We start from the raw sequence: 12,970 nt of genomic DNA, 5'->3' as shown, positions 1-12,970 counted from the left end.
TCTTCTGACCTCCATGGGCATTGCACAACATGGGTGCACTTACCTACATGTAGGCAATACACACACATAAAATAAAGTTTAAAGTTTTAAAATATCAATCAGTAATGATCCTCTCCTCAAACAAGGCCACATCCTTAGTTATTGGGGATTAGGGTTTTAATTTGGCTTATTTTGGGAACACAGTTCAATAACGAGATATAAACTAGAAATATACATCTGTGTTATCAGAATAGAAAGGTACAGCTTAAAATGATAAAGTATGTGAACCCCAGAATAAATTTTACTCTCTCCTGGCCAAGACACATGGGCTAGAGCTCCTGGTTCAGTAGGCACCAACGTTTTACATGAGCTAATCCATCAAACCCTCAGAACAACCCTCTAGGGTTGATACCATTATACCTTCATATCATAGGTAAGAAACTAAGGCACAAAGAGTGTCTTATAGTTTATGTGAGTGATGCTGCAGGAAGCCAAACCCATTCTCCATGCTGACCTGGACAATGTATTACATTTCAAAAGAAGTACAGCAACATGCGATTATACTCACTCAGATCTGTGCATCAGATTTTTGAAATCCTCTGTACTAGCAGCTTTTGTTTTTCTTCCCTAGACCACCCAAATAAAAATCGGAGTGAAGGGGCAGGTACCTAAACACTATCACAAACCACTGATTCTGAGTCAAGGCCCAGAAATTTGTATTTTAGCAATAGCTCCAGAAAATTCTTAAGTATTCTAGTGTTTGAAAATCCCTAACCCCCTGGAATAAAGGGAAAAAACAATGTTCTGACAAACCAAATAAAACAGAAAAATGACCAGGTAACTGGGACCCTGGCAGTCAGTCAGTGGTTGGTCACTTGCCCCAGGGGTTATTGCTAGAGCAGAATGAGGTTGCTGGGGACTGAGGGTAACGTCAACAGTGACAGCTTGAGGGCAGAAGAGGAAGGCAACCCCTTCCTCTTTCTGGACCACATACCCTTTCCTTGGTGAAAACGGCTAACTGCTAAACAGGGCATGTGTTTTCTGGTATTTGGGGTGAGAAGTCTAGGAGGGAATGGTGGAGACCCGTAGAGTCAACAGGTTCAGCAATTCTTGTACGTTTCTGCAAATGAACCGGAAACAGAACAGCAGAACAGGGAGTTTGGTGTGGTACTTAACAGAGTGGTGTGATGAGGGAGAACTGGATGATGACCCCATAGACTGAAGTCATGATTCTCATCCAGTCAGTGAGTACAATCTTCCTCATTTGTAAAACCGGTGAACAGCACTTAGCTTGCAGGTTCACACACAGAGGGTGTGATGTAACTCAAGGGAGGTAGGGAGCACTCTGTAACATACATTTGCTATGCTGAGGCCTGTGTAGAAATCTCCTGCCTCATAATACATCTTAATACCTTCAACTCATTAATGACACAGAAAGGACAAGTGGAGATGACAGTGCCCTGTCTCTTTGAAAGAAAGAAAACACAACCACCAAAAATCCATTTAAGAGTACAAGTCCCTCTCTTTCTGTATTGAGTCACATGCAGAGACCACCAAAAATCCATTTAAGAGTACAAGTCCCTCTCTTTCTGTATTGAGTCACATGCAGAACACACACACACACACACACACACACACACACACACACACACAAGAAAGCACGAAGTAGAAGCTAGAGGCACCAAAAGACAAAAATCACTTTTCCCCTGTTCCTTCTCTAACAGGGCTTTCCCAGGCCAGCTTCTCTACTCTCTCTCTGGGCACCATCCTCCTCATAACCCATGGTGGGTTCCCTGCTTTCAAGCCAGGTCTACACAGTTGTAGTTATTGCAATCACCGGAGTAAAGCTCACCCAAGCGAAAATTATTCTCCAATCTATATTTTCCAAATCATTTTCCTAAAATAAGAACTTCTCAGTTTAAGGTGCTTCCTCCTTTATGTAGTTTCCGGACTATGCAAGTTTCCTAAGTGATAATCAATGTGTTTCCTGCTCAGAGTTGTGATGACAGAGCTGTGAGGAGTAAGAAAGTCATTTGAAATAAAAGAAAATCCCTGAAACTAAACCAATAATAGTTGGAGAAGTCAGGCAATGAATTCATACAAGACAATTTTATGGCTAGTGAGAGACTATGGTTCCCTCCTTCCAGTGGATATTTGTAGCACCCTTCAATTTTTATGCCTGCTAGAAGCCTATTTATTAGCTAATTAATGTGAGCATGGTATTACTAGATATGATGGAAGTTACCAAGTTGGTTGAAACAGACAGGATCCCTCTCCTGGTCCAGTCATTGATAAGTGGTGACCTCCCCTTAATAGGGAAATCTTATTATGAAAATAACCTAGAACTTTAAAAGTTTGTGAAGTGATGGAGACCAGTGAAAGAGGGTACTGTAAGTCTAAAATATTGTTCTGAGCCTTCTGCAAAGGCAACAGGGAGACCAATCCAATGGGAGAGAGATAAGCCCAAGCTAGAAGTCCAGGCTTGCCACTGTAGACCCTATACACCACGCTCCAAAACCCTTTACTTGCTCACAGAGGTAGGTAAAGACCTGTATTTCTGTCCTCTTTCCCTGATGCTCTGATTTATCCTTCTCCCTTTCTCCTCAAGAGGTAGACTGGGCACTTCTGCAAGATGAAGTTACTCTGTATCTTCCACTCCAAAGGAGTAAGCCTTCAAGCCAAGTACATGCATGAGCGTGCCTATCCTAGGTTTACATTCCTCTAAAGTTATGGGTGGGTCACCCTGGAATCCATGTGATCACAGGCATTTATAACATAATCCAGACCTGCTTTCAGTACCGGCTACAAGAGCCATGAGGCCTCTTGCCCAGTGGTGCCAGGTTTGCCCAGTGAGATGGGCCCCTGAGAAAACACATGGGAATTAGAGCAAAGTTTCTGTATTCTGGTAACATTTAACTGTGCTCTTTCTCATCCTCCTCCACACCCATATGCTCACACACATTTATTCCATCAGCTTCAAAGGCAATTCAACATGCTGGACATATATGTGGGAACAGAGAAGTGAGCTGGAAGTTGGAAGTTGGAATGAATCCCCTCTCCGTTTGACTAGGTTTGGTACATACATTAGAATTTTAGAAGTATGTCTTTGATTTTTTTAAAAAACATGCATTTGTTTATACTGGATATAAAATGATGGAAATAAATTAGGATCTCTATTGTTTGAGAGCTTTCCATACTAAATAATGGTCATTTAGTTTTTGACCAGTAATGCGTATTTGTAAATTGAAATTAGGGAAAGCTTTTCCAAGAGTGTTTCCATTCATTTATCCATTAGAGTCCAAATGCCATCCAGCGCATGAGGAACTCGCAGAAGGAAAAAGCAAAAAGCAAACCAGGCATGCAAACCGGGAGAGGAGGGGTGCAGACACGATAGTGTTGTCGTTAACTGCAAAGAGCCAGGGCATGCTCCAGTGTATGTATTACAGGAGAAATGAAAAAAGTCTTGTTTAAAGAGCAAGCCCCAGAGCCAGGCTTGTAATCCCAGCACTCAGAAGGCTGAAGCAGGAAGACACTGAGTTCAAAGCTAGCCTGAGCTATATAAGGAGATCCTGTATGAAGAAGAAGAAAAGGAGGAGAAGGGGGAGGAGGAGGAAGAAGAGGAGGAAGAGGAGGAGGAAGAAGAAGAAAAATACAGGCTCCAGGCCCCACCGCAGAAAATCTGAGTCTCAACTGAGAATCCATATTTTAACATGTATGTTTTCCTAGACGATTTCTCTTGTTACATTGCTCCTGTTGAAAACTTCTGAAAAGTGAAAACCAAGCTACTACATTTTGGAATATTAGATTTGGTGATGGTTTTCTAGATGAAAGCAGCTCTTGGTCTTTGGGGCATATCTGGTGTGTTAGTCAGGGTTCTCTAAAGGAACAGAACCAATGGAATGTATGTATTATAAAAAGAGGATTTATTAGACTGGCTTACAGCATAGGGGCTAGGCAGTCCAACAACAACTATCTTCATGCTGAAAAGGTTAAGAATTCAATAGCTGTTCATCCAGGAAGCTGGATGTCTCGGCAGTCCCAAACAAGGCCTGGAACCCAGGAAGCTCCTGGAGAGTTGCTGATGCTCAGTCCACATTAGAAGGCCGAAGACGCTTGGGTCTGATGTCAGCCAGGAAGGAAAAGCAACAGCAATATGTGAACTCACTCAGGAAGAAGCAAAGGCAGGCAGACAGGTAGCACTGCATTTTCCTCAGACCTCTCCATGTCTCTGTCACCCACTGGCAGGTGAGGATGGGTCTTCCTCTTTGGAAATGTCCTCACAGATGTACCCATAGGTGTGTCTCCTAGGTTGATTTTCAATCCCATCAAAGTAAAAATTAAAGCCAATTGCCACATCTGGTTATAAGCCCAACTGTCATATCTGGTAATAACCACATCTGGTTATTAAAGTATATGGTTGGATAGTGTAATACAAATGCTATCAATTCAATGGCCTAAATTTTTTCTAAGATTATGTAATAAAACATTTTAAATGCACTGTTCCCTTCTTATATAATTATGGACTTTGCCTCAGCACCAAATTCTAGGAAATTAAGTAGACATTCACTATACATGTTCTTATTTAATTATGGAAACTGAATTGCCTACTATAAAAGCCATAAAATAAAAAATGACAATTAATGTAAAGTGGCTCATTTTAGAAAGGTATTCATTGTCTTGTAGCTGCATAACAAAGTATCCTACAATTTAGTGATGTAGAGCAACGAGCATCCATCATCTTACACTTTCTGAATGTCGAGAATCAAAGTGTGAATTTGCTGACTGCTTGGTCTCTCAGGTCTCTTATAAGGAGAATTCAGCCTTTAGGGCTGGAGTCCTCCCAGAGCCAAAGTGGGAGAGGCACCACAAGCCGACTCACCCACATGGCTGATGACAGGATTCCGTTCCTTTCAGACTGTTAGACTAAGGACCTCAGTGTCTCAATGATTGAGGACTGCTGGAGTCATCCATGTGGACCTCTTCTAAGTCATCACAGTTCCAGGAGAGGAAGCCAGAGAGCAAGAAAGGCATACAAGGCAGATGCATCTCCGCACGTTTGTAACCTCCTCTTAGAAGTAGCAGCCCATAACTTTTGAAAGAAAAATCACTCATTCTAGACAACAACTCAAGGAAAAGGCATTCCAAGGACAAGATTATCCGGAGAAAGGATCGACACCCGTGTTAGATGCTACCATATTTAAATGTGATTTTTCTAGATGAAAAAAATACATTGCTAGCCCAGCGTGGTAGTGCACGCCTTTGATCCCAGCACTTGGGAGGCAGAGGCAGATGGATCTCTGTGAGTTCAAGGCCAGCCTAGTCTACGTAGTGAGTTCCAGGCCAGCTGGGGCTACAGGGAGACCCTGTCTCAAAAAGACCAAAAAAAAATTGCTTTGTTTCACACATCATTAATTTATCATTCTGATATTAATGTAAAGCAAGCATCTTCTGCACATTGTGGGAATTTCTAGTAGTGTGGGAAGATGTCAAAAGTGCCAAAAGTGGCACATGTTTCTAAATATGTACCCACCATGCCTACTGCCAGAGGAGAATGTTCTAGGAATGAAACCTAGGGCTGTGGTTTAAAAACAATGGTATGAGGCTGGGTATGGTGGCTCACACCTTTAATTCCGGCACTTGGGAAGCAGAGGCAGGCAGATCTTTGTGAATTTGAGGCCAGCCTGGTCTACATGGCAAGTTCTAGGCCATTCAGGGTTACACAGTGAGACCCTGTCTCAAAACAAACAACAAAACAAAACAAAAATTTGCTACAATGATATGTATGCATAACACAGGAAAAGCTGGGGCTCAACACCGCCACCATTATCTCAGTAGCTGAAGTGGCAAAAGGAGCATCTTCTCTCTTGTCTTGTTCTTTTAATTACGTATGTCACCCCGTGATGACCAGATGACATCTCTTTATCTAGAAAACACATTCTATTCTCAACAGGATGAAAGGAGTCTTCCCATAAGCCTCTGTCTCTTTTCTTAAAGAAGATAAACTTTCCTAGAGGCTCAAGAAATAGTTCAGTCATTAATGCTCCCTGCTCTTGCAGAGATACCAAGCACCCACATCCAGCTGCTCACAACTGCCTATAATTCCAATTCTGGGCGATCTTATGCACTTTTCTGGCTTCCTTAATACACACACAAACATACACACACACACACACACACAAATAATAATAATATATTTTGAAAAAAACTTTCCACTTAACACATTTAAATTTAGATCTCACTGGTAAGAACCAAGTCACATGTCTACCCTCAACCAGTCACATTCACTAAGAAGACTAACATGACAATGCCACGTCTAAACCAACCTAGGCTTATCTCTGAGATAATTATTCCAATTACCTGACGTTATCAGGATTTTGTGGACAAAGCAATATGGCTGCTGGGCAAATAACAGACAAGTCTTCAGCCAACATCTTGAGAGCTACTATGTGTGCTATATGTACATTTTAATAATGTTTAATAATACTCCAATATACAGTTCATATGATTCAGTACAATCATAGTTTCCACTAACAGTGTTAAAAAAGATATTTCTCCATTGAAACAGAATGTGCAAACATTGTTGTGTATGAAACCACAAAGGTATTTCCCTGACAACCCCTTATTCAGAAATAAAAAGTCCAGATTTGGAGACAAAAAAAATTACTGTGTTTCTTTTATTCCCATCTACATGTAAACTGCTTTTAAAATATTGCCTTAAGATACATTTATAACAGGATGAAATCTTCCGAGATTTACTGCATTAGCCAAGTATTATCAAAACATAACAAGATAGATTGCTTTTCTTGACATCTGCTGCTAGATTTTTGTTATGTTTCAGAAACTGAAGCATTGTAAGCCAATGCTGTACAAATGTATTCTAGCATCATTTATAAAGGTCTGGCATATACACTGTTGATTCCTTAGAAAGCATCCATTGACACACTGACATATTACTGAAATACATTCATGCCTTTGATCTGAAGGTCTGTGTGATGATTCTTACCAGAAGGGCAGCAAGTTCCATAGATTACAGAACAGAAAATCAGTTCTTTGGTGGAATAGTTCAACTTTATCTGAGATACCTTGGTCTAAAACTATATGGCACCTATACATCTTAGGTTTTTTTTTCTTTTCTTTAAAAAAAAAAAAAACCCACAAATGTCTGTGTGCTGCTCCAAATCTAAGTAAGTACATAAAGTGTTGCTCTAGGAAAGACCAGCCTTAGAGAGGGGTAAATGGAATGAGTCCCCTGGGAAATTGGACTCGAGTGACGGATGCTGTATGCAAACAGTGAGTGCCCTGGGAACTAGCAGAAAGAGGCACCACCACTCACCGACAAATAGCCAGGCAGGTCCTCTGGAGATCATCAATACAAAGCTTAAATTCAGGTGCAAGGCCAGATGTCACAGAGCACAACAACCAGACTGACAGGGGATATGTGGTGCTGACAAGCAGTAGTACGGAAACCAGTCCCGAGCCTGAGTGCCAATTCTGTGTCGCTAGATAGGAAGAGCTCTTGATCTAGCCATGATAGCTGTGCTCATCAATTTCTGTATCTCAAATGGGACTCCATTTCCTCAAAGATCCTCTTACTTTAAATACCCATGAATCTGACGAAATAACTGTACCTTGACTGATGTGGAATTTTGAACTGCCTTTGACTAGATGAACCCTCTGTTTGAATGCAAGTCAAAATATACAATAAAGATATTTTAGTGGGACATGGTGGTGATCACCTTCAATTTCAGCACTCAGGAGGCAAAGGTAGGTGGATATCTATGAGTTTGAGGTCAGCCCGGTCTAGGTAGTGAGTTCTAGGCCAGCTTGGGTTACAGGGAGACCCAGTCTCAAAATAACAAAACATACAAAACCAACAAAAAAAAAAATTTTAAGTATTCATCAGGGCTGGAGAGATGACTTAGCAGTTGAAAGTGTTTGTTGTGCAGTCATGAGAATAGGACTTTGAATCCCAGCACCCATGCAACAAACAGGATGTCTCACAAAAGGCTACAACCCAGCTCCAAGGGAGGAGGAGGCAGAAGGATCACTGGGACTTGCTGCTTCCGGCCTAGCAGAGAATATGTGAGCCCCAGTTTCACAGAGTGTAACACAGGGGGGCATCTGACACATTCTTCTGGCCTTTGTAAACATGCCCAGGCATGTGCACACACTCACCATGTACACGTACACACGCAAACATGCACACTCAAATAAATAAAGGAACACTTTTTGAGGTATAAAAATTCCATATTCACAGTGTGAAAAGAATATCTCTCCAAAACGTAGGCAGAGATACTGCCAAGCCAGTGCTTTAGAAGACAGTAAGGCATGTGGATACCTAGAGATATGAATACGGTAGGCAGAATGGACACGTGGAAGAGATGGGGTATGGTCCTAGTAAAGATATGAATATGGAAGGCAGAATGGACACATGGAAGAGATGGGGTATGGTCCTAGAAAAGATATGAATACGGTAGGCAGAATGGACACATGGAAGAGATTGGGGTATGGTCCTAGTAAAGATATGAATATGGAAGGCAGAATGGACACGTGGAAGAGATGGGGTATGGTCCTAGTAAAATAGCGTGGTGCCTCTGGCTGTTTGTGTTTATGAAGTTAGAGTTCTAATTTAAGCTTTTCTACTGAATCACTTGGGGCCGTGAGAATGTCTACTGCATTTTAATCATCCTATGCCTCAGTTTCCATTTCTACCATTTAGCTTGATAGTGCCTGGCTGAATGCCCAAGATTGTGAGAACACACTGTTCAGAACGATATAAATATATTCAGTATCCAAAACTTAAAATATCCTAGTTACTAGATGACCCAACTTCAAGTGGAAACTTTGGCAGTCATTCCTTAAAGAGTCAGGTGTCCATGCTTTCAGATGCGCGTCTATCTTGGTGAAACTGAGCAGCAAGAGTATGGTAAGGGTTTGTATTCCCAGCGATGCAGAGGCAAAAGGAGCGCAGACTTGAAATGGGACAGTTTCCAGTTTTGCCATTTCACATTTGGGTGACCTGGAATGATTTCTTAACTTCCCTCAATACCTTCATCTGTAAAAAGGAGTGAGAACTGTCATCAGGTTTGTCAGGAAGGTGAGCACGAAGGCCAAGTGAGTCCTTTCGAGCCAGTAGTAGGGGTTGAATTCAGTCATTATGGGCTTTGCAAGTGATATTTGATCTTAATATTTACTTATCTCAAACACCCTAGTCAGCAGAGCATTTGTCAATGGTACTGCTTATTGAGCACTTCTGTACTGCAGGGCTCTGCACTCTATAGCAAGCACAAGGTCGTGTGCACTCCTCCAACTAACTGAATACATGCCATTGTAGGAAGTGGAGATAGAGAGGGGCAAGCTTCATCCATTCTCTGGTTTCAGCATTTCCTCAAGCTGCCTTTCTCGTGTTCTCAGTTACATCTAATTTGGTTATGTTTTTTAAATTATTTTAAGCATAATTTTATGCTTATGTTTACATACATACATATATACATACTTTTTTTTGAGACAGGTTCTCCCTGTAGCCCCAGCTGGCCTGGAACTTACTATGTAGACCAAGTTGGCCTCCATCTCAAAGAGATCCACCTGCCTCTGCCTCCCAAGTGCTGGTATTAAAGGCATGCACCACCACATATTGCCCGTCACTTCATATTTTTAAGTCAAAAATAGCAACTAACTGAATATGTTTATATAACATTATTTTTGTTGTTTAGTCCCAGGAAAACATATACTAAATGCACTTTGTACTTGAGTACTGTACTCACTACCTGTTTCTGGAAGGCACGGAAAATGTGGCTCCTAGGAACTTAGTAAGTGCCTTAAAGAAAATAAAGTATTTCCAACATGTCATGGCAAAATGATTTAGATGTACAGTTAGAAAAAAATTATCAAGAAATTTTACATACAAACATATGTTCCTAGATATTTACCCTAATTGAATATACTCAGTCAAAATGAACCAATTACATATATGCGTTTATTTGTGTATATGTATATATATATATACATGCATGTATGTATAAATGGTATACCACTGTTGCAGAGGTCATGTTAGGGAAATTATTAGTTACCAGAAGGGTTAAGTTTGGCAAGCTTCTAAATTTCTTAATACACCTTTTAATTATTATGAAATATGCTGTTCATTTAGGAAAAATTGAAAAAATATTTTTTATACAGTGCTGCATTATTAAAGAAAGAATTGACATCTTTCAGATCAGATTTGAGCCTCAAACCCATCTCTTATTTTCCCAGGCATTTCACTAACATTTGTGAACCTCAATTTTTTCCTGTAAAATCAGAATATATTATAGGGTAGCTATGAGTTCAAAATGGACAGTTAATCCACAAGTGCGAGGAACTCTCCCTTCCCTTGGAAAAAAATCTCAAGGCAGACCTGCTGAGAGTCTGCTCTGCAGAGAGGGAAGAATCTGCTCTACAGTAAACTGTTCCTCATCCTTCTTAGGTAACAGGCTTCTAATAAAAGTGATGGGTACATTTTCTTTGTACACTTAAACATGTATACTCTCTCAGGACATTTGTGAACTGCCGTTGCTCGTCCTTTGAGCTCAGATTAAATTTTTAACTAAACTTTTGCAATCTTGACTTCTTCAAATTGTCATAAAATAATGCTATCTAAAAAACTAAACATTGGGAGGAGGGAATATAAAGATGACTAAGATATTTTCTATGAAATGCACAAAAATTCAATAAAAATATACTTTATAAAAGAAAATTTTTTTAATTTTGAGATTATCTTGTATCAAAATGAAGGAAAACCATAGTTTCTCATTTCTCATAGCTTTGAGAAGAATTTATTATCAGAATATAACCCTGTGATTGACAATTAAAAATCAGTTGGATGGAAACTTCATTCAAGCGTTTACCTTATTTGTCATCTATTTCCTAAAAGCTTTGTGTATGTGTGTATGTAAATGCGTGTGCATGTGTGCATGTGTATATGGAGGTGAGAGGACAATCTCCAGTATGGTCCTCAGGTGGCATCCATCTTTTTTTTGAATTGAGAATAGGTCTCTTGGCCTGGAACTCACTAGACTGATCAGCTGAGTCCTGTGTCTGGTTATTTTTCTAAGTGAGCTCTGGGGGCCAAACTCAAGTCCTTGTGCTTGCAAGAAAGCTCTTTATCAATGGAGATACCTCCCCAGCTCCTCTTACAAACTTTTAAAAACACAAGGAAATGTTTACTTCTGGGTATAGATCTAAATAGTCCAAGAAAGAAAATACAACAATACTTCTAGTTAATTTCATTTACAAAATTATAACCATAGCATTTTCGCATATTATGCTATTAGGACATTAGGCAGCAGAGCAAGAAACAGAATGTTCTAGAAAATAAACTTTAAAAACCAGCAAGCATCGTGTACTTTTTCCAAAAGACATTTTGTTATGCTGAATCAAAGGTGCTCTTTGGCACTGATCAGCTGCCTGGAATCATCTGCGTTCTGGTTCTCTAATGCAAAACTCCTCTGAGTTGCAGCTGACAACCATCAGCTTGTTCGGATTTCAGACTGCGTTAGAAATACAGACTGTGTTCCTTCATATAGGCCCCACCACAAAAAAGTAGAGGTAGTTCTAGCCTACACTTCTGCTGATAATTTGTTTTGGTCCTGTGTTTCAATTAGTTTATAAAAATCTAAACTAGGTAAACAGGTGCCTAAAGGTGAATGCTATTGGGAAAGACTGAGATTGCATTCGGGCCCCTCCAATGATGTGTTGTCATTAGAAAAGCAACGTTCTCTCTCTTGTTTTGTATAATGACAGAAACCTACCATCCCAAGTATGTTTGAAACCACAAATCATAATGCAAAGAAGAATTGGAAGACTGCTATGTGACTGCAAACCTTGCTGATCACTTCCTAAAGGCCAATAAAAGCGGTTTCTACCGAATTCATTGCTTGTGGACCACTGCTATTTGTATTGGGCATTATCAAAATGTTTATTCTCAATTCATTTAATTCAAAAGTGAAACTCTTTCTTGCTAACTTTTTTTTAAATTCCTTTTGTTTCTAATTTTCTCCTTGCTCTAATGTCCCGTGTTCTCCTCAGAGGGCAGATCGGAAGCTCAAAGTTCACCCTAAGTGTCTCTCTCCCCTCTTTTGAGAAGCTATGTCCTGTGGTTTCTTCCTATATTATCCCAAGATTTCTTTTCTTTTCTCTTCCTTCCTTTCTTCTTTTCACTATCTACTTTCTTCCATCTTTCCTTCTTTTTTAATGACCATTTTCCATCTTAACTGTACCATCTCCAACTTGGACTATGTCACAGTCTATCTTTACCTGTCTCCTTCCCCTTTCCTCCAATACAGAGAGAGAGAGAGAGAGAGAGAGAGAGAGAGAGAGAGCTAGAGAGAGAGAGAGAGCGAGAGAGAGCGAGAGAGAGCTAGAGAGAGCAAGAGAGTGAGAGAGAGTGAGAGAAAGCGAGAGAAAAAGAGAGTTACTGCGGGAGTGGTTGTGGCTGCTCTTTGCTGCTCCAGCGTCCTCGGTAGACCCTTACCATCTGGAAGATAATATCCTTTTCTGTCTCATCCTGTCTTTCAGCCACGGGCACACTAGTCTTCCCTGTGACACTCATTGTCACCTTTACTTGCTTGCTCCCAAGGCTTGGCTCCCAACATGTCCATGGTCTTCCCTTCCTCTCTGTCATCTGCATTTCCCAAGCTCTGCTCAAAGCGTCACTATCTCATGAAGTGTCTCAATGTCTCACACTCACCATGACCTAATCTCCTGAAGTAATTCTGCTAATCATGTTTGGAAAGTTATTAATTGATTCTCATCTCTGAAGGCAGTAAAATTGTGTCACGGTCTTTATCTTTTACTGAGTGTTGTGTCTTCTTACCCATCTTTCTGGGGTTTACTTTAAGGCAAGAAATGTAATGTACCCATTTGTCCCTAGAGCAATAGTTCTCAATCTTCGGCACTGCTAAGAATCATCCGTGGAACATTTTAAAATTTCTTTGGGCTCCACCCTGGAATAATC

At 40.4% G+C, this 12,970-nt stretch overlaps 1 protein-coding gene across 2 annotated transcripts in view; it reads left to right on the top strand.

Moving 5' to 3' along the window:
- Cav1 (caveolin 1) overlaps positions 1-12,970 on the top strand; it is a 35,629-nt gene that overhangs the window by 20,189 nt on the left and 2,470 nt on the right. The gene's annotated exons all lie outside the window — the stretch shown is intronic.

The sequence above is a fragment of the Nannospalax galili genome, unplaced genomic scaffold (genome assembly GCF_000622305.1).
Source record: "Nannospalax galili isolate Female #2095 unplaced genomic scaffold, S.galili_v1.0 scaffold171, whole genome shotgun sequence".
Lineage (NCBI taxonomy): Eukaryota > Metazoa > Chordata > Mammalia > Rodentia > Spalacidae > Nannospalax > Nannospalax galili.
This window is presented reverse-complemented; position numbering and strand designations above follow the sequence as displayed.